Source organism: Rana temporaria, chromosome 5, assembly GCF_905171775.1.
Source record: "Rana temporaria chromosome 5, aRanTem1.1, whole genome shotgun sequence".
NCBI lineage: Eukaryota > Metazoa > Chordata > Amphibia > Anura > Ranidae > Rana > Rana temporaria.
This window is the reverse complement of record NC_053493.1, coordinates 213,240,845-213,267,416: the sequence shown is the minus strand read 5'-3', so window position 1 is coordinate 213,267,416 and position 26,572 is coordinate 213,240,845. Positions and strand designations below refer to the sequence as shown.

Below are 26,572 nucleotides of genomic sequence, written 5' to 3'. Positions count from 1 at the left end.
GTGCTCCGAGGATGATAAGACCATACAAATCTCACCAATATGTCAGGGATGCCTTCAGGGGACATTAGTGTGTGACAAGCCTGGAAACCAACTATATAAGATTAGCTGTTTACAAGACAAGGTATAGATATACGGTAAATCCGAAAAAAGATCTAGAATATGCACTAGAAATAACCACCCCAGGAAGACTTAATCTCCGGGTTGAAGGTAGGCCCCTTTTACACAGGGGTGGGCTTTCACACTTGAGAAACAGCAGCCGCTGTTTAGGGTCGGTTTGCAGGCGCTATTTTTAGCGCAATAGCGCCTGCAAACTGCCCCAGTGTGAAAGGGGTCTTAGGGTAAACATGTAAAGGAGGCAGAACAACCTCCCATGTGGCCTGTGAGTACAGCTGTACGACTGGCTTTTGTTGAATAGGCATGCTGGAAAACCATTACCATGTTCTGGCGAGGAAGTCCCCCTGTCAGAATACAATAGCAGAGCAGGGGAGATTGCCATACTAACATCACTTTACTAGTGACTAGTACGGCAATCTCTCGTTTTTGTTCCATCAGCCCACTGTACCCAGCTTTAGGGACCTTAGATTGTAGCTCCTAGAGGGCAGGAACTGATGTGAATATACAATATACATTTAAAGTGCTGCGTAAATTGATGTCGCTATATAAGTAATAGATAAAATAAATAAAGCGGTTAGTAAAATGAAAAGTAGGAACGTTTACCAGCTGCTATGAACAACAAGATCATGTCCCTTCAGATCACTCTCATAGGTGCAGTTCTTTCTTTGGTAAAAAAACATGGATTTGAAAGGCTTTGTACTCACACATCTTTATAAAGCGTGCAAAAGCTCTTAGACACAAGCATTCTGCCAACACATTTTCATGCATTTTTTTTGCGTTTTCTACATAGTTGAGTCACATATGTTTAAAATTACAGGATACAGCTTGTCTCCTAATATACTGTTTCATTTTCTACAAAGCATGACGTAGTGCACCTATATACATTTTGTGATCCTTTAAATGCATTTTCATAGGGTTCCACTGGGTGTAAAGATAGGTGATGACTATACAAAACTGGCTCCGGAAACATTCAAAATTCACACCACAACACAATACATTTAAAACTAGATGTTTTCTGTGAATATTTTTCTTAGCATTAGAGTGTAATTAGATACATTGGAAATTCAGAGTAGAACTAAAGCCAAAACTTTTTAGGGAGTAGGGCAGGGTTATAACTCATATCAGTTTTTTTCACCATCTGTGTCCAACTGTGGAGATTTTCATTCACTTCCATGGCCACAACAGGAAGTTGTCTTAAATACGAGGGAAATTCCCTCTTAAAGAGAAACTTTAGCCCCTTAATGCTGGCCCTGCGCCCGTCACCAGTGCCTTTGGGGCCTGGCAAAGACCTTCAGCACAAATTTCACTGGGCATATGCAGGCAAGCAGCTAATCAGGACCTCCATAACTATGTGCACATCCACTCACACATGGAATTAGGTACAATGTAATTTTCACATAGGCAAGAAAGGATGAAGTGCTACTCTCTAGTACAAAAAAATCTAAATTAAAATTGTTATATAATTGTGGGTGAGGGAGTGGACTGAAGACAGATTCAAATAATTAGTTTTTTTATGGTAAAGGTCCACTTTAACCTCCCTGGCGGTATGATTATTTCAGATTTTAGGTGCTGAAAGCGGTACCATTATTTTGCAAGGAAATTTGGAGTTTTACATTGTAGGCCTGTAATTCTTAAGAAATAACTCACCTAAATCTGTCCAAACAAGAGTCTAGTAGACATCCCAGGTATGAAAAAGTTTGAAAAACAAAATCATAAATTATAATATAATAAATAACTATAAATATTTATAACAAATAATTATATAATTATAATAAAAATTATTCTTCAATAATGTAATCAACTCAAAATAACTGAAATTTGCTCAGTTGCAGAATTGTCGCTGTCATTACTTTTATTTTTTTATGACGAATTTCCCCACAAATCGCTATCGCTCAATTCTGCACTTTTGACATAAAGGGACACTTTTGGTTGCTATGGACAATCTACAGTTTGCAGGGAGAAAGAACCGTTTTTATTATATAAAAGTACATGCAGGACACTGGGTAGACCACTAGGGACAAAGGAGGTGTGTATTTTTTACATACAGTACTGTAATCTATAAGATTACAGTATACTGTATGTAATGTGTTTATTTACTTTTATGAATTTGGCGCCGATCTCCGCCCCCGTGCACCGTAACGTCGCAGGGAACGAAGATCGGCGGCACACGGGGACACTGTGAATCGAGCGAGGATGCCGCTCGCTCACACAGCGGGGAGGCATCGCAGGATCCAGGGACAAGGTAAGTAACTTTGTCTGTGGCTGCTGCGAGGCGATCCCGAGTCTGGCTCGGGGATAACGCTTTTGGTACAGAAGTCTTACCCCGAGCCAGACTCGGGAATACCGCCAGGGGGGTTAAAGTGGTTGTAAACTTCATACATGAAATATGAACAAAGCATATCCCTCTATAGCGTGTACTTGTCTCCATTAAGAGCACCAAGTGTCAATTTTGTCTGCTCCATTGTTCCTCTGCTATCGGAATGAATTACTTCTGACAAGTTTTCTTGACACCATGAGAAAAATGGTGACATGGGAGGGAGCTCTAGCTGATGGAAATCCTCAGTTCTGTTCCTGTGTGCTGTGTAAAGGGGGTGTCCCTTCCCTCCAATCAGCTCTCAGAGCTCTGCAGAGTATAACTTCAACTCTATGTCCCCTTTTTTCTGAACTCTCAGACAAGCTTTATAATTCAGCACTTTGAACAGATGTAGAGAAGAAAGGGCTGCAGATAGACAGGTACAACTTATGTAGGAGGATTTGTTCCATCTCTGTGTGTCACCTGAGGCCAGTCAATTCACTGGTTTACAACCACTTTAACATGACCTAGTGTCCCCATTATAAGATCTGGAGTATTCCCCTTCTATTCCTTTTTTGGTGACAACTAAACATTTGGAATTTTCTTTCACTTTAAATCTCAGTGATAAAGGTAAACAGGACAAACAGAGAGGGTAAAGAAAGGCAAGCATTGGAACTTTAGTTCTGTTTTAAGTGAACATTTTAAATCCATTGTAGTTTACTTACTATTAGGATATTTACCAAGCAACAACATACGACTATAATATTAAAGCCTAATTTGGTGCAAACAAATGCTGTAGCTGTGCCATGCTCGTGTATCTACAAAAATGACAAGTGTAAAGTAAAGTATAGCTCACAGGCTAGAAAGCTAGGCTGGAACAGCTGGATATAGTCACTGCTGTTCACTCAGTCACAAAGAAAACATATGTCACTGAGAAGAAACAGGCCATAGAGAAAACATTACTTAGAGACTATAACTGCTGATCCATCATAAACACAGACAAGATAATCCATACGCTTGTTTTAGCTCTTAAAAGTTAGTTTGAAGGTCTGTGGTAAATGTAATGAGCATTTTTCCTGCCTCTTACTAATTTGCACTGGGTTTCATCCAACTTTCTCTCTAAATTATAAACTGCACATCTAAGGTTACATTCCTTGCATTGTGGTATTGTTTGTGTTGACTTTTTCCAGAACAGTAGTGCAAAAAAAAAAAGCAGTGTAAAAACAACTGTCCCATGCTGAACTTATCCGTGAGCGGACAACATTCCAGGGATCATAAGGCAGCATGTGATGTGGAACAGATGATCTTAGGCCTCGTACTCACGACCAAACATGTCTGCTGAAACTGGTCCGCGGACCAGTTTCAGCGGACATGTTCGTTCGTGTGTAGGCAGTAACGTACAGAATTCCAGCAAACAATCGTCGGCCAGACCGTTTTCCAACGAACAACTGTTTCCTGGTCTTGCTTTAAAACAGTCTGCTGGAATCGTGTCCGTCAGACATGTTCGGTCGTCTGTACACAAAAGCAGCGTACAAAAACCCCGCGCATGCTCAGTCCAAATGAGGAGACGGGAGCGCTCGTTCAGGTAAAACTCGCGTTTCTTTGGGATATGGCACATTCGTCATTAGAAACCTTTTATTCTAGCAAGAGAACAATGTCTTAAAAAGGCGCACTAAACCACATTTTAAAGCCTCGTTTGATTAATTCTTCTCTTGCTAGAATAACCCCGTTCTCTTGCTGATGCAATTTCAATAGAGTTGTCCCATACTGAAATGTCACATTTCTTGCTTGTGATGTAATCCTTTAATAATGTTTTCTATGCCAGACGTGTGTTTTGGTTGGTGGTCCTCCATAATTTAGAGTATTCATTTTTGTAAAGGAATGTGCATTTTTTTAATTTCTTTTTTTGTTTCTAGTTATGTCACCATTTAAACTATTTTTTTTTTACATGTATTTTTAATTTTTTTTTTTTTTTTTTGGTGTTTCATTAGAGAATATTAAACCATGTTGGCACACCAAATGTCCCCCCCCCCCCCCCAAGGAGTGTGTCCTTTGTAAATTACCCATTGTATATTTATTAAAGGTTTGCTGCCTAATAATCCCCACAGTATATCAAACAATAGACATGTTTTCAAATGAAAGCAAAAGGCCTTTTATTCTGGCAAATGTCATCACAAAAAAATAAAAAGAACGGCAGCACTAGAATAGATAGCAAACTATATGCAAACTTGCATTTCCAACATGGTGAAGGATAAACTTCCAAGCCTCAGGAGCCAAACACAAAAATATTAAGCAGCAGCACACAAACAAAGGAACCCAAACTGTGGTAGTACAAACAAGATGTCCTTTATGTGGAAGGAAATGGAAGGCAGAAAATCAACGTTTCCTCCTCTTTCCAGCCTTCCCTCCAGGCAGCCTTCCAGCGGATCGAACACGGGGTCTTGCAGGTGGGGTTGATGTGGCAGCAGGAGGATGGTGTTCCGCAAGCCGGGCCGGGTCACATAGCCCAGTGTCTGGGGTCAGCAGGCCCCTCTGCATCCACCAAAGTACCTGGTTCATCAGGGCCTTTGCCAGTCTTCTCTGGTCCTCCTCCCCTTCATTTAAATCATGGGCCAATGAGGCACTGAAGGCCTCTGTGGGGTTGAGGGGGGCCCTCATGATGGCGCTTGCCTCCTGGATCATGCGGAGGCTTGCCTCCTCCACAGGCCTCAACTGCCTCCTTCGGCCTGATGGCCTCACCTGGGGGGGAGAAGACTGGCTGGTGGTGGTTCTCCTGGCCGGGTGGACCTGCTGCAGGCCACTGGGCCCAGCCTCCTCCTGGCTGCCACTGACCCCGGCCTCCTCCTGGCTGCCACTGACCCCGGCCTCCTCCTGGCTGCCACTGACCCCGGCCTCCTCCTGGCTGCCACTGACCCCGGCCTCCTCCTGGCTGACAGACACCTGAGGATCTGCCACCTCCTGGCTGATCTCTTCTTCCTGTGTGTAAAAAAAAGGAATTTTTTTACAATTTCGCTAAATAAAACCACACTCATTTTCATGTTTTTCGTTCAGTATTTTCTGTTCATTATTACTTGAATACACTCTACTTCTGACCCCTGCAGTTGTCATCCTGACACCTATTTGTCTGTACACCTTTTTGTTTGTTTTTTTCCAGCTTGGTTTTTTTTTTTCAATATCTAATCATTAATCCACCAAGAATTATTTAGGCCATAAATATAGAGGAAACTACTATACCTCCTCATCGAAGGGTGGCAGATCTGCATCTCTGTCAGCCAGGCCCTCTTCCTCCGACTCTGCAGGGCTGTGGTCATCTGGGGAATGTCCGCTGGAAGGTAGCATGGAGGAAAGGTTGGAAGAAAGACTGGACATCGTTTTCCTGCCTTCCATTTCGTCCCGCAAAAAAGCCATCTGTTTATAATACCACAGTTTGGGTTCCTTTGCTTGTCTTGCTGCTGCTCCCGATTTTTTGATTTTATTAGCTTTGTATGCTCTCCTGTATGTGCTTCTGAGGTTGGCAAGTTTATCCTTCACCATGTTGGCAGTGCATCCTGGCACCCAAGTTTGCATATAATTTGCTAGCTCTTCTAGTGCTGCCGCTCGTACCTCTTTATTGCAATATAACGAGTGTTTTGAATTCCACAGGATGGGCGTGTCCTGGTATTTTTGAAGTAAGGCCTCTATAGATTCCTTGCTTTGTAGGAGGTCCATTGCAATTTTAGAAAAATTATATTTCTTTTTGAGTCTAGATTACAAAAACATAAACCACAGAAAAATAAATATTCAAAAGGATCAGCGTTGACCTTGATCTAATATGTGTCTTCAAATTTATTACCTATATCTAATTCCAAACACAGTCTCTCTTGTTTAAACAATGATTGGCAGCTCGGCCGCATTGCTTGTACCAAACATTGATTTGCTAGATGCAGAGCCATTGTTCACATTGCAGTAAATATTTTAAATATATTAAATTAAACAATGCTTACAAATGACAGTTTTCATCTAGGCACTCTTTCATGTGTAAATCTCATACCCCTGACAATGGATGACATAAAAGACACTTCCTAATGACCTCTGTACAACCAACACTTGAACAATACTTTGCCTGATCTGAATACACCATTCAAAAACTTGTCAATGAGGTACAGCATTGTTCACATCTCTATTTTGTGAGGTGTCCAAAAGCATTTGGATACCAAAATAACATTGTGGTACCCCATAGACAGAATAGCTTAAAAAGGGTGCAACCAACAGCCCAAACCCCCATCCCATGTGTCTACATTTTCAAGGCCTCTGCTGATCACATTTTTAAATTCCTTACCTTCCTGTCTCTCGCTCCTCGTTTCTCACGCTCGCCTAATTACCGCGTAAGATGCGTAATCACGGCGTAAACCTTTTTAACACTCCGCGTATTTATGAAACCCCGCCCTCGTCACCTTTGCGAGGCCCCTAATCAATGATTTTAGGAAATATGGCGTTAACTGTGTATGTTCTGGATGCGCTCGAAGATTCTCCGCGTAACGGACGTAAACACGTTGTTTGCATTCTCTACACTCCGCGTATGTATTAAACGCCGCCCTCTTCTCCGCCCATGGCGTAAGAATTCATCTTTTCCACGCCCATAATCTCTGTGGGAAAGGAAAGATGGCGATGTCACACGAGCGGGCACGATGCTCTCATGCCACAAGTGAAGGGACAGAGGCAGGGACGTCCCGATCAAGGAAAAGAAGATATAAAGCCACTAATATGCGGTTCCAGGAAATGGTGGAGTTAGTTTACATCATGCGAAAAAAGGACTATGATGGTGAATTAGGGCCATACAAGACCCCTAACCGCCGAAAGGCACATATTATGGACAAGGTGGCGAGGAGAATGCAGAGGATGTTTGGGATCACCAGGTCCAAGGAACAGCTGAGGAAACGATGGTCAGACTTAAAATTGAGGGAGCCACATCAGATGAAGAAAATACTTAAAATTCTGCGTAAAAGTAAGTAAATATATATTGGGTTTGGGGGGGGGGGGGGGTGGTGATTGTCTGCAATAATGTGTTGCCATGTATATTTCACCATCTGCCTCCTTGGCCTGCTTGTAATTTTAAAGACATGTTGTTATTTATTTTTTAGAACATAAATAACTACATATTTACAAACAGTGTTCTTAGTAAACAACGTAACATCACATAGTTTATCAGAAAGGCTCGGTTATTCCAGGAACAACACACCTGGACATGGCTCACTGGCCAAAAACTTTGTTTGTAAACATTGTGTAAAAGCTAGTTCTATAAAAAAAAAGAAGGAGAATGGGAAAGGCAAACAGGATTCATTCTAAAAACAGTGGTAATAAAGCAGATGTTTTCACATCTGCAATGCAGAGCACCTGTGTCTCCCCAAATCAAAAATGGGTTTTGGTAGGGTATCCCAGAAATACAGTTTAGGGGGGACATCCATGTGTGTCACTTTGCTAAAAAGGGGCAGGATCAGAGCTTGCCATATAGAAGTAATTGCAAAATGTAGGTTTGGTGAAAGATAAAAGTAACTAAATGAAAGCATCTTCTAAGCAATGTGTGCGATTTATGCTCTCCAATATCTGTGTGCTGATGAGTCTACATTTTTTTTGGTTTATTTTAGGGGAAAGAAGTCGCCAGCATTTGGAGGAGGCAGAGAGGGCCAGACAAGGCCAAAATCTGCCATCTCAACATGTGGAGGAGGAGGAGGATGTGGAAGGAGAAGAGGATGTGGAAGGAGAGGAGGATGTGGAAGGAGAGGAGGATGTGGAAGGAGAGGAGGATGTGGAAGGAGAGGAGGAAGGAAGAAAGGAGGAAGGAAGAGAGGAGGAAGAAGTAATTTTGGACTTAGAAGTCATAGCAGATGAAGGGCAAGTGGCGGAAGAACAATTTGGCGAATTGAAAGAAGGTGGATTGATGGATGAAGGAGGAGTCCAAGATGATGGGGAAGTGGTGGAAGAAGGAGGAGTGATTGAAGATGATGGGGAGGTGGTGGAAGAAGGAGGAGTGATAGAAGATGTCGAAGAGGTGGAAAGGAGAAGCCCATCAGGTCAGTGTCACCCTAGCTTGATTCCAAAAAACATATGTAGATAGGCCTCATTGAAAAATAATATTGTAAATGCCATTTTTTTTTTGTTGGTTTAGGGGAGGAGGATGGTGTGCCAAGATTTTCACGTGCAAGTGCTGCTATAATTATTCAGCAGGTAATGGAGTGCAGCACTGAAATGCACAATATGCGTGAAAGGATGTTTCTCATGGAACAGAATGTAACAAATGTCCTTTTGGAATGCAGCACGGAAATGGACAATATGCGGCAAAGAATGATGGTAATCGAAGCAAATTTTAAGAACATTATTGACATGATGGGCCGTGTCAAAGACTGAAACACCCCCCGCCCATCCCCCGCCCCCACAAACATTTTAACAGTTTGAATAATGAATACGCCAAAATTTGAAGATACACACACAGTGTGCCAACATGTGCTATCTGCCATCACAGAATATCTAATGTCTGTGCTTTGTGGGTCCAACCCCCTCCTCCATCCTCAAGTAGTTGAGAGGAAGGGTTTGCTCCCACAAAACACAGACATTGATCACCCATGATGTCAGATAGCACATGTGGCCATTTGTCTGTTGAACCAATGACATTTGGCGAGTTTGCACTGAATGTGTGTATCTTCCAATTTTGGCGTGTTCCAGTGTGAAAGCACACCATGACTGACTGCTGTTGTGAGTTTTTATATTTTTTGAATTTGATTTTGTTACTTTTTGACCATGTTGAACATTTTGGGATACTATAAAGTTTAGACCATAAAGAATAAACAACGCCAAAAATTATTTTCAATATATATATAGAATTATAAATCTCTCTAATCACTGAATTTAGTGAAGTAGAGATTTGACTCCAAATTCTCACCCAAAAATTTTGTTTTAGAAAAACACACCAAAAACAAGAAAAATGGTTACAAAATTATTGTTTTTTGTGCCTAAAAAATATGGCCAAAAATAAATTTAAGGCGGTAAACACCCCACCAAATATAATCTATATATATATATATATATGTAAACAATAAATCTAACTATATTTGAGGAAAAAAAAAGTGAACTTGTTAATAAATGTATAATCTGCATAATATTTTTGGTTGAATTACCTGAAAAAAAAAAAAATTTTTTAAAAAATTTTGAAGACTCCTAAGTACAAAAGCAGGGAGTAATGAAAAAAATCAAAAAATTTTTTTGGGGTCATGAACAAGCAAAAATAAAAAAAAATTGACCTCAACATTTACAAATGGAGTTGCTTCTTATTTCTAGACTCAATACCCTGTTTGTAGATGAGTGAATACTGTGCAAAATGTGGTTAGTTACTAAAAGTGGAGAAATCAATTATGCATTACAATTGAAGAAGTTAGTTAGAGAACCAGGAAGACAGAAAAAGAGAAAAAGCATTAATGACAAACAACTGTATAAAGTCCAATGGTCTAATTATTTATTATTTTTTAGAATATTCCTTTCTTTGGGGGCCGAATTAGAAAGAAATATGATCTGGCATAGCAATGGCCCCCCCGACCCATGAAGTACTCAACATATTTGTCGCGTACCTCACGAGCTGATTGGGGGGCCAAGCCAGCGCGACCAGTGTCCAGCCCGGGAAGGGGATCTGAGGGTAGTCTTGCCTCAGAACCGATGTCGGGTAGGTACGTCTGGGAGTGCCTGCGTAAAAAGTTGTGCAAAATGCAGCAGGCAAATACAACGGTGTCCAATTTATATTCCGCCAGATGTATCGATGTCCTGAACAGGCGGAACCGGTTGGTGAGTATCCCAAAGGCATTCTCGACTACCCTCCGAGCCCTGGCCAACCGAAAATTAAACACACTCCTCTCTGAGGTGAGGGTCCTCTGGGGAAAAGGCCGCATGAGGTGAGGACCAAGCCCGAAAGCCTCGTCCGCTAGGAACACAAACGGAAGTCCTTCCACATTATCTTCATCTGGTGGCAATGCCAGACCACCAGCTTGGAGACGATCATAGAAATCAGTCCGTGCGAACACTCCCCCATCAGACATCCGGCCATTCTTCCCCACGTCCACATATAGAAACTCATACTGTGCCGACACCACCGCCATCAACACAATACTATGATAACCCTTGTAATTATAATAGTAGGACCCCGAGCGGGGTGGGGGCACAATGCGGACGTGTTTCCCATCTATTGCTCCACCGCAGTTTGGAAAATCACACCGCTGGGCAAATTGGGAAGCCACAGACTGCCATTCCTGTGGTGTGGAGGGTAGCTGTGGGGACAAACAAAATTAGAGATTTAGTACTTTGTAACAAATACATCCTACAAGCATCCTTGTGACAGTTCACAGTATTAAAATTGCATTAGAAAAATGTGCATGGAGAATTTGGAAAATGAAATATATAGGGCCACTTCATTAAGAGACTCCACAGCCCTCTGATGGGGACAATAAAAGTTTGAAGGGGGGGGGGGGGGGGGGGAAAAACCCCAAAAAGTCCTGTTTGAAAAAATGGCAAGGTGGGTTTGTCCCTAGGATAGCATGCTGGACAGGTTAATATTGGGTAAGGGACAAATATGCAGGTAGGCCAAGAATAAAACATGTAAAGCTGATATCAACATGCATAGGGAGAAAAGCTAACGTTAGTTAAACACACAGCATATCTGGGAAAATAAAAATAAAGTTAGTTGGCCACATTATTAGAGCCAGGAAACTTACCTTAATATACTCCTCATGCATAACTTTGATGATGGCAGCACACGTGTCCGGTATGATGACCCCAAGCGCCTGCGGAGAGATGCCTGTCGAGAACTTGAGGTCCTGCAGGCTCCTCCCAGTCGCCAGGTACCGCAACGTGGCAATAAGCCTCTGCTCGGCCGTGATGGCTTGGCGCATCACAGTGTCCTGCCTCGTGATATAGGGGGACAGAAGATCCAGCAGACGGTTGAATACGGGGTCCGTCATGCGGAGAAAATTCCTAAAGTCATTAGGATTATTCTCCTGGAGTTCCCTAAGCAGAGGCATATGTGAGAACTGGTCACGCTGGCGCAACCAATTCTTGGTCCAGAAACGCCTCCGCCCCCTGTTTCTGGCCAAAGTACTGGACAAATGAACATATCCAGCAGCCATCCCATAAACAGCACCAACTCGCGAAAATTGACGCTGCTGCTCCATCATGGCTTCAAACCGGCCGGCTGGTCAGTCAAGAACACACTGAAACAGAAAGCACTCGCAAATCCAGCACTACCTGCGACAAACGCGCGACAAACAGATACGAGCGCACAGGATGCAACTGCTAAAGCAGAAACAACCTGCTTGCCTATAGCCGAATGACAACTACGTTACCGCAAGCACACGCACTGAACCCGTGAATACACGCTGTCAAAGCCTGGAGACCGAGAAGCGCGAATCAGCTCTAACCAAACCTTCACTAACACGAGCAAACACGTAACTAGCAAAAGAGGAACAGAGGGCGGCGCCATTAACTTTGGTCTTCCCCTTTATAGTGACGTCGTACGTAGTTTACGTGCACGCGTTCCGGTACGACGGGAATTTGGTCCGCTGGTGTGTACACGCCAGCGGAACAAAACACAAATCAGCCTTGTACGCCGGAAACTGTCGGGCAGACAGTTTCCAGCGCACAGATCCGGTCGTGAGTACAAGGCCTGAATGTTCTCATCCTTTATCCCGAAGTAATATAATTTTGAAAAAAAAAATATGATGAGGACGTTTATGCAACCTCCCGACGTCCATCTAGTTCTCATTTTTAATACAGCTGTATATACCATGTAAGCAGTGGCGGCCCGTCCATAGGGGCGCCCGGGCGCCGCCCCCCATCCCACAGTCAGTAAAAAAAAAAAAAAAAAAAAAAAATTTTTTTAAGTCTGTCCCTTTAAGATTTTTTTTTTCCCAAAAACGGGCTTTATGTGCTTTGTGTCCGCGCGCCGGACGCCGGGAACAGTGCTGTTGGAGTAGCGCCACGTCTGTGCAATCACGGGATTGCAGACGCGGCGCTACATTGGCACAAAAAATATGCCATTGTGGCGTTCTCCATCGCGCCACTCGCTTCCGGCGCGATGGAGTGTACTGTTATGGCCGGGCGGGTGCATACACTGTCTGTGTGCACCCGCCCGTCTCTGTGCTTGTTGCGACGTCACTGGGAAAACAGGAAGTGACGTCGGGTCAGCTCGAGCTCAGTGCGCCCGACCGTGGAAGAGGTAAGCCTGCCTGTCTCTACATCTGCGGCCGCTTCACAGCATCCAACCCCCCCCCCGCGATTTCCACAAACTATTTTCGTATTCGGCGGGCGGGCGGCCGGGCCCCCCCCCCCCCCCGTTTATTGAAACTTTTTTTTCTATTTAGTATTCGGCGGCACCATATCCCCCCCCCCCACCCCCGGGTATTCAAAGTCATTTTTTGCATCTAATATTCGGCGGCGGCCACCCCCCCCCCCCCGCTTATTCAAACTCTTTTTTTTATCTAATTTTTTAATATTTTATGTTATATTAGTTAAATATATTAAGCTTATTAACAGTTTATTTTTTATATTTGATTCAATTTAGCATTAAGTATAAATTTTTTTTTTTTTTTTAATAACTGGGGGGGGGGAGGTGGTCTGGTGGGGTAGTGTTACCGCCCGCTGTAGTGTTATTTGTGCTGTAATGAATTTTTACATAGAAAAGAAATGTTGTTAATAAATGGGTAAATGAATTATAAAAAAAAGATTTTTCCAATAACGGTTATTAAAAAAATCTTTTTTTATAATTAATTTACCCATTTATTAACAACATTTCTTTTCTATGTAAAAATTCATTACAGCACAAATAGCGGGCGGTAACACTACCCCACCAGACCACCCCCCCCCCCCCCCAGTTATTAAAAAAAAAAAACTTTTTTTATACTTAATGTGCAGGGAAAATATCGGCCGTCAACACCACCCCACCCCCCGCTTGCAAATTGTCCTGCGACTTGGGACTGGAAAGTTGCAGGATAAGTTGGACCCGATGATTTCCAATGAGAACTGTTCATATCTGTGCAACTTTGAAGTAGTCCCTGCATTACTTTTGTCCCACTTTGATGTGACTTGAGGTCCATAGACCTCCAGAATACATAGGCATTGCTTTAAGTCGCTGCAAAATCGCACCAAAAAATTGTGGCAGAATCTTGCGACTTTCAGGCTAATGCAGTCTGAAAGTTGCACAATTCTACTGCAATTCTGATGTGACTTAAAGGAGTTCTCTGAGCTAAAACTTTTAACCCCCGCTGTGCCCGGGCTGTAAAACTATACAAAATAAACTTTCACTTACCTGCCTACGATCCCCCGTTGTTCCGATATCGCCGTCCCGTTCTCCGGTCCCGGTCTCTTCCACTTCCTGGGGGTCGGTGACTCACAGTGCGCTCAGCCTATCAGCGGCCGCAGCAATGTCCCGTCGCGACCGCTGATAGGCTGAGCGCACTGTGAGTCACCGACCCCCAGGAAGTGGAAGAGACCGGGACCGGAGAACGGGACGGCGATATCGGAACAACGGGGGATCGTAGGCAGGTAAGTGAAAGTTTATTTTGTATAGTTTTACAGCCCGGGCACAGCGGGGGTTAAAAGTTTTAGCTCAGAGAACTCCTTTAAAGCAATGCCTGTGTATTCTCGAGGTCTACGGACCTCAAGTTGCATCAAAGTGGGACCAAAGTAATGCAGGGACTACTTTGAAGTCGCACAGATATGAACGGTTCTCATTGGAAACGACTTGTCATGCAACATTTAAGTCCCAAGTCGCAGGACAAGTAATTCCTGCAGTCTCTGGTAATCTTGTGCAGTATGTCCGCAGTCTCTGGTAATCTTGTGTAGTATGTCCGCAGTCTCTGGTAATCTTGTGTAGTATGTCCGCAGTCTCTGGTAATCTTTTGCAGTATGTCTGCAGTCTCTGGTAATCTCCTGCAGTATGTCCGCAGTCTCTGGTAATCTCCTGCAGTATGTCTGCAGTCTCTGGTAATCTTGTGCAGTATGTCCGCAGTCTCTGGTAATCTTGTGCAGTATGTCCGCAGTCTCTGGTAATCTTGTGCAGTATGTCCGCAGTCTCTGGTAATCTTGTGTAGTATGTCCGCAGTCTCTGGTAATCTTTTGCAGTATGTCTGCAGTCTCTGGTAATCTCCTGCAGTATGTCCGCAGTCTCTGGTAATCTCCTGCAGTATGTCTGCAGTCTCTGGTAATCTTGTGCAGTATGTCCGCAGTCTCTGGTAATCTTGTGCAGTATGTCCGCAGTCTCTGGTAATCTTGTGCAGTATGTCCGCAGTCTCTGGTAATCTTTTGCAGTATGTCCGCAGTCTCTGGTAATCTCCTGCAGTATGTCCGCAGTCTCTGGTAATCTTCTGCAGTATGTCCGCAGTCTCTGGTACTCTTGTGCAGTATGTCCGCAGTCTCTGGTAATCTTGTGCAGTATGTCCGCAGTCTCTGGTAATCCTGTGCAGTATGTCCGCAGTCTCTGGTAATCCTGTGCAGTATGTCCGCAGTCTCTGGTAATCTTGTGCAGTATGTCCGCAGTCTCTGGTAATCCTGTGCAGTATGTCCGCAGTCTCTGGTAATCCTGTGCAGTATGTCCGCAGTCTCTGGTAATCTTGTGCAGTATGTCCGCAGTCTCTGGTAATCCTGTGCAGTATGTCCGCAGTCTCTGGTAATCTTGTGCAGTATGTCCGCAGTCTCTGGTAATCTCCTGCCCATTTCGAGTCCTTCATTACTAACAGTGTCATATTTTAGTTTGTTTGCACCGATCTGTAAGGCTGCGCTATATACCATAATTTGTGATGCTGGGGCTATATACTCTGTGCTGTGACGCTGAGCTGTATACTCCTGACATTGAGTGGAATACAGGGGACGGAGTGGTGGATTATATAAGGGGTGTGGCTTATGAGAAGTGGGAGGGACCAAATGTGGAAGGGCGGGATATTGCGCCCCCCCATCATAAAACTTCACCAGCCGCCACTGCATGTAAGCAAGATTTGCACTTTTTGGGGCAGGAGCCTTTTTTTTCAATTAAAACTACATTCGTGACTTTCTTTTTATTGCCGTTAATTTTTTTTATTTTTTTTGTAAACAATAAACTGCCTCATATTAGAGTTACCTAGAAACAATAAACTTTTTTTTGCAGTGCTTGGCTATCCGCCAGGGGTCTCCAAACTTTTGAAACAAAGGGCCAGTTTATTGTCCTTCAGACTTTTGGGGGGCCAGACTGTGGCCAGCAGAAGTGGAAATTTTCCTTGCATCAATGGAAATAAACATTGCCACATTTGGTGTCAGTCGGAGGAATAGCGCCCCATTGTTGGTATCATTGGAAGGAATAGTGCCCCACTGTTGACATCAGTGGGAGAAATGGTGCCCCACTGTTGATATCAGTTGTCAGAATAGTGTCTCATATCAATGGGAGGGATATGCTTCAAGGGCCAGATAAAGGCAAGCAAAGTGCCACATTCGGCCCCCAGTCTGCAGTTTGGACACCACTGCTATCCGCTCATAGCATGCAGATCTTTTACAATCCTCCAGTCTTTGGACATCCACAGACACAAAATCAGAGTTGACAGACACAATCCGGGTAAACCCAACCAGGGGTTATAATGGTAATTTGACATTTCTTAGTTCATGCAGTTGGGATTTACCTGAAATAAATCCCTGTGAAGTGATCATAGGGCCCGCTTTTCATCTCTAATTACCACCAGTCAGGGGGAGGCAACTACTCTGCATGCAAGCAGTGTGTAGGACTGCCTCTTGGGAGTGTAATAAGTAGTTCTGTGGGCGGTTCCAGGAGAGAGGGGAAGTGTCCTTTGCTTAGTTCAGAAGAGCTGGCATTGTGTTATTGAGCCTGTTAGAGTGCTGGCACAAGAAACAAAAAAGCACATTTCTCTTTCCTTGCAGCAGGAGGCACTGGATTAGTAGAGATGATGGCAACACAGTTTTAATGCTGGCATAGCAATCATAAAAGCACACCATCTCGTGTTCCCTAGAGCAGGGAGAGCACAGAGGTGCTAGGTGGGAAAAGTATAAGCAAAGGCTTCCTTTATCTCCCGCAGGGATCATTTACAAAAAGCAGCACTGGTGTTGCTACATCAGCAGTGCCTGTGTAAGGCAGGCCCCATACAGAACTATAGGATGGTGGTAAGAGGGCAGGTCACCCCGCTTACAAGTAGCCTACTGGGGTGGCCTTTCTTCATTACAGGACACTGCTAACTACATCCACCTGCAAGCTAAATTTGTAACACTTATTAGTGGTCTCTTATTCAATGGCTTGGAAATTAAAGCAGAGTTCCACCGAAAAGTGGAAGCTCTGCTTATCCCCTTCCTCCTCCCTCCAGTGCCACATTTGACACCTTTTGGGGGGGGGCACCTGATTTTGACAGGTACCCATTCCCACTTCCGAGCGATCTCACAGCGGCTTTCCACCCCCTCCTCTTTCCCCCCATCGCCGGGCCATTAAGAGAGCGTGCACAGTAGGGAACCAGCTTTGAAGCCGCAAGGTTTCACTGCTGGTTTCCCTTACAGGCAGTGGCAGCACCCAAAAGCCAATGGAAACATTGGCTGGGGGGGCGACATCACTGAATTCCAAGACAGGTAAGTGTCCTAATATTAAAAGTCATCAGCTACAGTATGTGAAGCTGCTGACTTTTAATAATTTGCTGGGGGGAGGGGCAGAACTCTGCTTTAAGTCAAGCTGGGCACCAGCTACAAATGTACAGTATACTGAAACTCATGTGCCCAGACTTCAGTTCTGGTCCTCTTCTTTCTCCACAGAAAATACCTGTAAGTTCAGGAAAGCGAAAACAGGGAATGAATGTTCCTACAAGAGCAAACCTTATGGTGATTTATTGGCCCTGCATAGTTGGCAAATGTGCATGCATTTTCAGACATTGCAGTAGCAGCTTGGACTTTTTTTTTTACATGTGTTTTACATGAACAAGTCTAAGGAAGGATTTTTGTTGAAATCCACACTGAAAATACAAAAAGCAGGATGTGAATCTTGCCTTAAAGTTTTGCTAGGTGTCAGTTTCATCCACCAGTTTTCTCAGAGATACAGTTTCCTGCTTTTGCTGCACGCAACAAGGTGTTGTTAATGAATGTTACTGGAAAAACATTTTGGAAATATCGTACAACACCAATAACAAAACACCTTTCCCGAAGTTTGTCTCTGTCGTTTCAAGTGAAACTCAAGTGATTCATTCATGCTCCTCGTAATTTTGATCTTGACTGAGGCAAACAGACAAGATGCAGCCTGTGTGTGAAAACCATAAAATGTCTCATTTATTTTATCGGTCTAGATTATGGCTGATATCTGTCAGGACCTCGACATTTTGATGGTCAGCATTGGTCGTCTTTTTTTACTTTTCTGACACAAATCTGTTGTATTTGTAATTGACTGTTACTGGATCCTTTGTATACTTCCTATTTTGTAGGTGTGTCTATTTGGAAGCTGCCTTTTTTTCTTAAATAAAAAATTTGAAAGAAAAAATGTCTAATTCACAACCATGCTAATTCTATGAATTTAAACCATATCTGCACAAAGAAAATGATGTACAGGTTTATTTTTCCCAGTGTAATTTTGCCTTAAAGCCAGGGAAATGCCACGGAGAATGAAATATCAAAATGTTGCTGTTTTCTAACAGGGGAATAACTTTGGAGGACTTCCTCTAACTTTCTGTTATGTCTGTAGAAGAGGAAGAAGAGAAATTTTCCTCAATTGCGCACAGACAGAAATATATAAACTGACAAGACAGGGCTACTAATCCTTCCCTACTTATTTAAAAAGAAAAAAAGGCCAAAAAACTGTCTTGGTTATAAATACACTAATGCCTTGTAGACACGATCGGAATTTCCAATGGGAAAAGTCAGACGGAATTTTTTCATCGAATATTCCGACCGTGTGTATGCCCCTTTGGAGTTTTTCCATTGGAAATTCCGACGGACTTAGAAAGAGAACATGTTCTCTTTTTTTCCGATGAAATGAGATCGATCGGAAATTCCGTTCGATTGTATGAAACTTGCATGGTCAGAATCAAGTCGACGCATGCTCGGAAGCATTGAACTTCATTTTTCTCGGCTTGTCGTAGTGTTGTACGTCACCGCGTTTTGGATGGATGGAATTTGGTGTGACAGTGTGTATGCAAGACAGCTTGAATGGATTTCTGTCAGAAAAATACGTCAGGGTTTATCCCGACGGAAATTCCAGTTGTGTGTACCGCCATTAGTTTGGTCTATTCTTACTACTGAAAAATTTGAACTCTGCAACAAGCTCAATTCAATGCTGTGGCGAATAACAGTGCAAATACATGCAAATATTAAAAGTTAAATCTGCCTTATTAGCCTCCTATCACACGTTGCACAGAAGACTAGGAGAGATATGGGTAGCACAAGGAGCTAAATCAGACTCTGCTGCGCATGTGCTGACAGTGAACACGCAGACAGGTGGAAAGAGCCGAGTTTGTAAAGTGATAGTAAACACACAGGGCCAGATTCACGTAGGAGAGCGTATCTTTGTGCGGGCGTAGCGTATCCTATTTACGCTACGCTTCTGCAACTTAGACAGGCAAGTGCAGTATTCACAAAGCACTTGCTCCGTAAGTTGCGACGGCGTAGCATAAATCTGCCGGCGTAAGCCTGCGTAATGCAAATGTGGAAGAGGTGGGCGTGTTTTATTAAAATGAGCCGTGACCCCATGCAAATGAAGCGCCGATCGTATGGCGCATGCGCGCGCATGCTCATTATCACGTCGAATTTACTCCCTAAGATACGCCGGCTCAATGCCTGTGATGTTAACGTAACCTACGCACCTACGTAAACGGCGTAAAAAGATACGCTTTTTCCGACGTCCATACTTTGCATTGGCTGCGCCTCATATAGCAGGGGTAACTTTACGCCGGATGTAAGTCTATCGTAAACGGCGTAGCGGGCGCAAGTATGTTCGTGAATTGGCGTCTCTACCTAATTTACATATTCAACGCGTAAATCTACGGAAGCGCCCCTTGCGGCCAGCGTAAATATGCACCCAAGATACGACGGCGTAGGAGACTTACGCCGCTCGTATCTTGGCCAAATTTATGCGTAACTGATTCTAAGAATCAGGCGCATAGATACGACGGGTAAAATTCGGACTTACAACGGCGTACGTGGAGATACGCCTTCGTAAGTCCTTTGAGAATCTGGCCCACACTGCTTAATTTACATTGTGCCTTCTATTTCTGTATGTGGATGATGGCACTGTATTTTATTGAAAAAAAAGAACCCTTTTCCCTAATTGATATATAGCTGTCACATGACCAAGCTATCAATTTACTCTTGCCGGTTAGATTGGAGCCGTGGATGAAAGAAGGGGAGGTGAGTATGTGCAACTGTAAAAAATATCAGGTAGGAGAACCTGTAGCTTCAACCAGAAAATCACAGAAGTTTAAGTACAATTACTCATGCATAGAGCTATACTTAGTTGCAGCAGCAGCTCAACAGCTGGATTTTTAGAAGAAATCTCGGTGTCACCACAATGTTACTGAGTCTCTGTTGAAAGCTGCAGGGACTCAACTATACATTCTTTCCAACACTACCCTGCAGTGTTGCCAACCTACCAGATTGAAATTTACTGGCACTACACCCAAAATTTACTGGCGCAGCCACGTTTTTACTGAAGTTACTAAATTAAATTTTTAGGTGCAAATTTCAGTATTTGGGCTACAAACAAGTACGCTAGGCAAATAGCAATGTGATTTAAGGTAAATATTAAGGTAAAAAAAGATAATTTTGCTATTTTCGAAATAATAAGGGCAAATTATTTAGTCACATCACCCCCTGCCTCCATCCCCCTCTGCCACCAACACCCCCTGCCTTCACCCCGCTTTGCAGTGCCACAATCTCCCCCTGCCTCCAATCTCCCTCTGCCTCCAATCTCCCCCTGCCTCCAATCACCCCCTGCTTCCATTGTCCCCTGCTTCCATCTCCCGTTGCGGTGCCACCAACAACCCCTGTCTCCATCCCCCACCCTCTGCGGTGCCACCATCCACCTCTGCGGTGACACCAACACCCCCTGCCTCCAATATCCCCCTGCCTCCATCCCCCTCTACGGTGCCACCACAGCCACCATCACCCCCCGGCTCCAATCCATGGACATTTACAACCGGGGGAAAAAAGTGCCCGTTTTTACGAATTGTCCGTAAAAATATGGACGGTTGGCAACACTGCTACCCTGGCAAAATAAGCATAGGAGAGCTGCAAGCATAAAAGATGTGCACCTGTCTGATTTCATGCAGGTAAAGTGAGGTGCTCTTGAAAGTAGAATGGTTTTATATAGGATGAAAGTCAATTTTACTATGAAATCCTGGACAAGCTAAAGTGTTAACAATTATTACTGTTGAAAATGTTAAATATTGGGATCTGACATACACACACACACAAGACCATAAAAATAGAGCCTTGTTTAGTATGTTAGAGTTAAAGTTTTGTTACATTCCATGATAATCTTCACACAGTTTTCTTCTCTTTGATGAGCAGCTCAAGCTACACATGCTGAGGTTACACTGGGTTTCTGGAAGCCATTTGAAATGTTTACGAAGTGGTCTTCTGACCCGTCAGTTCACCAAGTAAGGCCACAGGTTGCTCCTGCTGTCTTAAGATTCACTCTTTGTGCTTGCTGCAATTGAAGTAGATCCAGAATTTTTGTTTATTTGGGTTAGGAAATCTTGGGACATCATTAAAATTGTTGCTGGTTAAGCAGGAATAACAAGCTTACTGTGGGTAAAACTTGATTTGACACAGATATTCCACAGTGACTCAAGCAGACCTATTTTTAGAGTAAAAGAAAAATACTTTGGACAATGCTGCTATTCAGGTGAAAAAGACAGTGATGCCTGTTAGAAGTTATTTAAGGTCAGTTCAATAAAATAATATACTAATATAGTGCAGTAATTGCAGTCATTTTTTATACCTGCTGAGACCTGCCTAAGGTTGTAATATGCAGATGAGCCCCCACCAGCAAACCAGAAAACAAGAATAATTTGTTCTTGGCATGTAGGTCATGGCTTCTATCTAAGGAGATAAAGTAGGGGAGTTGTATAAATTCCAACAACTCTACAATGCAACATTTTCTATTCATTAGTGCCTATTATATATGTTCTATATGCACTGTACTATCTTAAAGAATATGTAAAGGAAACACTTAATATCCCTGATATGTGCCTGTATACATAGGCATGTGCACAGGAAGTGCCGGGTGTGCCTGAGCACACCCTAATTACCCCATATGCATTGTTAGCATAGTCCAGAGGCAATACCAGGTGGGTGGTTGGGGGTGCCAGCATAAATGCCCCCCATTATAAAGGCTAGGCTCAACTTTAGGAACATGTTACACCCATTTTTAGGGTGTAATTTAATATGCTTCTAATTAACTGCCACCCACCACCAGAGCCTCCTCCCTGTGACAGCAGGTGGCATTGATATGTGTTTGAGCTTTGGGGTCCACACCCTAATGCAATAGGCTGCGCACACTTATGCCTGTGTAGACTTTTCATATCCACTGTATGTTGTAAAATCCGGCAGCACAGCTAAGTTGCCCCTGCTATATTTGTGTATTCGGGTACAATCCTAAGTAAATGGCAAATAAAGTCTGGAGAGTTGTTGATCCTGTTGCAGAACACAGTAAAATGCACATTTTACTGCACTTTAATGCAATGTAATAGTGTGAAGCCAGCCATCCGTCGATCTTCTAAACCTCCAGACCTCACAACTGCACAATTTAATCTTGAATTAAAAAATGTGAATTAAAACCTTGGCTAAACAAACAATAGCATTGGCATGGAAGTTCTCGACCCTCAATATATGGAACATGGAAAAATAGAAGCAAGCCTTTACTACCCCTTTCGCCAAATACACGAGAATCTAGCAACCTTGGATAGATCGCTTCTTGCTGACTGAGTTTGACTCCACTCTGCTTAAACCTTAATGCCATAGTATTGCCCCTTCTCTCACTCCTTGACCACCAGTACCGATGTATGTCCCCTCCTTTTCTCCTCCTCCCTTTCTGTCTCCACTCTCTCACATTTTACCGTTAACTTTTGTGAACTTATGACTTTTTCCCATTGGTCCACCATTAATACGTTTCTCAGTTTCCACCCACTTGATTGCTTATAGGCACATTTGCTTGGATTCACATGAATATATCATTAGGGTATGTTCTATATAAACTGCTGCATCAGCCTGTAATCTTTTTCAGCTTTCAATAAAGCTTTTTGAACAGGGAAACAAACCACAGTACAGACTTTCATGGCAGGCCACACAACAAACAAAACATCTTGGATTTTGCAGGAAATAAATTCTGAGCAATAAATTCTGAGCATAGAACAGATAAATAATATCAGATTCCCAGCATTTCCTCGCTGTAGTTTTCCAGCCATCTTGCTGCCTCCAAGATGCATGTGGGTTAATTAATGTCATTAGCCCCTAATCTCCCTAATCTGACAAATCCTCCTCCTCGGATTTAAGGTAACAATCTTTATAAAATACTGCATCCCCTGATCCTAATGAAATGAATACATAATCCAAATCAAAGGAGTTTTGCAATTTATAGCTATGAGAGAAGCAGAATAATATTATTCACTATGACTGTAGTATGTTGCTACACTGTACTATAATGCTATGTCTGTTCAGTTGCCTCTTCTGTTCTTTCCTCTATTTTCATACAGACATACTAATGGGTGAAACACCTTTTTTTCTTTTATCTAAAATTAAGTTCTCTAAAGAAAAAAATATTTTGAAAAGAGTTTGAAATGGTCAAAAAGTGCCCACAATGGAAGATTTCACATTAATTCCTTTTTGTAACATCTCCAAATTTTACATGTTACTTCACTCTTAAGCCTCGTTCGTACACATGACCGTTTTCCTCTGCAAAATCCATCAAGAAAAATGCTGGCAGAGCTTTTTGCCGAGAAAAACGGCCGTGTGTATGTTTTTCGTCGAGAAAACTGTTGTGGATCTTGACGAGAAAAAAAGAGAACATGATTTATTTTTTCTCGCCGGGAGTCTCAATTTCCTTGTTGTGTTTCTCGTCGGGCTGGTTTACGTCGAGAAACATGTTCGTGTGTATGCTTAGAAACCTGCGCATGCTCAGAATAAAGTATGAGACGGGAGCGCACCTTCGGTAAAAATAGCGTTCGTAATGGAGATAGCACATTCGGCACGCTGTAACAGACTGAAAAGCATGAATCGTCTCTTACCAAACTTTTACTAAACACGCAGTAACATGAGATTAGCAAAAGCAGCCCAAAGGGTGGCGCCAGTGGAATCGAACTTCCCCTTTTATAGTGCCGTTGTACGTGTTGTACGTCACTGCGTTTTGGCTTGACAGTGTATATGCAAGGAAAGCTTGACAAGAAACTTGTAAAGCTTGACAAGAACCTTGTCCGGCAAAACAAAGTTTATTTTACGACGAGATTCTCGGCCGTGTGTAGGAGTCCTAGTGACAATACAGAGTGAATCTACACAACAATGCCACAGAAAACAATAAAAAACAAAACAGGTTTTGTAAGTATAGAATACAAGTCAAGGCTATTGTGAATTTAATTAAAATTATCACAGATTTGATATCTCATAATAAAATTACACCCTACGGTGATATACATAAACACAATAAAATAATGCACTACAGAAAACAAAAAAGAAAACCAATAGTCTCAATACTTTAATTGCCCCTTTTGTTGGACAACATGGTCTGTTGAAGGTAAAGTTGAAAAAGAATAGACTTACTGGCAGGACCAACAGGTAAAAGTAGAGAAAAAAAATCATAAAACAAGAAAACAAATTACGTCACCACATCTAAGACATGGTAAGCTGCAATATATTACATTTTTGCTTTTGGGTTTTATACCACTTTAATGAACATTCAGTGCTATTGTCAGTATACGCTAAACTATATTTAGAATTATCAGATAAGTCTCACTTAAACAAAACTATTTTGGTACAAACAAATGAAATTTAAAAATCACAAAGAGAAAAATCATACATACAACACATTTTATATTAAAAACATCCTGCTCATTACAATAAAAATTCCAGTTGTCAGTTTCATCAGATCATTTTCAAGTTAGTGCATTTGAAAAAGCCGATACTTATAAAACTCTCATTTTGATTTTTTTTTTTCTTCTGTTAATAAGCCTGCATATAAGCAGACATGTGTTTTTAATGGCCGAGTGTAGGAAAATCAGAGCCATGTGAGCAGAAATTAAACATGTTAGCTGAAAGTGCTGGAGGCAGTATTAACTCGCATGACTGGCATACATGCTGAATGATCACCCCAGGATTCTATGACCTTGGAAAGAAAAAAGCTCAGGTCACAGATTAATTAAATAGTTTCATCCATATTGATTTTCTCTACAGCTTTATATATAAGAACTGCACTGCAGCATTACCAGTACCAAATCATAAATTCTACTGCCATGTACATTTTGTTGCAACCCAAAAACAATAATTTTATATATTGCAGCTTACCAGTCCTTAGATGAGGTGGCTGCATACATTTCCGATTTCCAGGCTGTCCTGGGGTGATAACACTTACTACCTACATTGTACCTTGGGAGGAGTAGCATTGTCACGCTAAAGGCCCCTTTCACCTGGGCTATCCGATCAGGTCCGCCTGTCAGTTTTTCAGGCGGACCTGATTGGACCATCCATTCACCCCTATGGAGCGGCAGATGTCAGCGGAAACACGCTGCTATCCGATCCTATCCTGTTCAGCAAATCCAAACAGATGGTGGTCCTATTTTCCATCCGTCTGGTGGATCAGATGGGATGCAGTGATTTTGCACAAAACAGCCCCATTCCACCCTTTCTCGGGTCACGCCAGGCTCCTGTGCTGCTCTGTTGTCCATTCACACACGGAGCATGGCTCAGTCTGCCCCCACTCTCACCTCATTGGCTCACTGGCTGTGATTGACAGTAGTGGAAGCCAATGTCTCCTGCTGTTGCCTTAGACAATGACGAGAAGGAGACCTGGGAGAGCTTCTGCTCCCATGCACATCGCTAGATTGAGATGGGGCTCAGGTAAGAATAAGGGGGGCTGCTGCACACATAAGGTTTTTTACCTTCATGCATTGAATGCATAAAAAGAGTCTCTATAATGCTTAAATTGAAGACTATGCAGAAAAGCCTAGTACTAGCTGTCTCCTTGTTGTTTGTCCTCCTGGTTTTGCTTTGTTAAAGTGTTAAAGTGGCTGTAAACCCTTTACAACCACTTTGACCTACAGGTAAGCCTAGATTAAGGCTTACCTGTAGGTGCAAGAAATATATCCCAAACCTAAAAGGTTTAGGAGATATTTGCAAAGAATTGCGGCACCGATGTCTACATCGCCGTAGACATCGGGCACAGGCGCATTGAGCGTGCCGCTACTAAAGGCATCATGCCTTTAGTGGTGGCTCCCACGTGCATATGTGGGAGTGATGTCATCACTGCTCTGGCCAGTCACAGCGCTGGATCCGATGGAGTGTACTCACAATAGGATCGAAATCCGCGCCGAAATCCCATCACGATGACGTGTCGCGCCGTCGCCGCGATGATGACGCGGCGACGTGCGCGACGCGGTCATATAAGGAATTCCACACATGCGTCGAATCATTACGACGCATGCGGGGGATCCATTCGGACGGATTGATCCGGTGAGTCTGTACAGACCAGCGGATCAATCCGTTGGAATGGATTCAAGCGGATAGATTTGAAAGCATGTCTTCAAATTTTTATCCGCTTGAAATCCATCCCAGGGGATAAAAATCCGCGGAAACAGATCCGCTGGGTTGTACACACCAGCGGATCTATCCGCTGGAACTGATCCGCAGATCAATTCCAGCGGATAGATCCTCTCGTGTGTACGGGGCCTAAAGGGTACATCCAACAATATAATTCCCAATTAATATCACATCATTTGATTTTGTTTAAACCCATAGGGAAAAGAACAGTATACATTAATTTAATTTAAAAAGAGACAGATTTGCTTGTCAGTGAAACACATTGTTTGATTAACTGGGTTAGCATTTCAAATTAAAAAGCCATTTATATAACGATGTATTTCATACCAGAATACCTCTGTATAGTTATAGAGTAAACCACATTTTTCTGAGATTAGATATTCATATGTACAAGGTCAATTC

The 26,572-nt window shown here is 42.8% G+C and overlaps 1 protein-coding gene across 2 annotated transcripts in view; it reads right to left on the bottom strand.

Annotated features, from left to right (window-relative positions):
• The window catches only part of LOC120940587 (unconventional myosin-X-like), a 298,063-nt gene that overhangs the window by 156,776 nt on the left and 114,715 nt on the right, over positions 1-26,572 (bottom strand). The window contains exons 1-2 of one of the 2 annotated variants that reach the window (XM_040353534.1): positions 3,196-3,200; positions 821-822 (exon numbers count right to left, since the gene is read on the bottom strand). The exons of the other annotated variant lie outside the window; for it this stretch is intronic. The gene's annotated coding sequence lies outside the window, so the exon portion shown is untranslated. Of the gene's footprint in view, positions 1-820; positions 823-3,195; positions 3,201-26,572 lie in introns of those variants that run through there. 2 annotated transcript variants of the gene reach the window in all.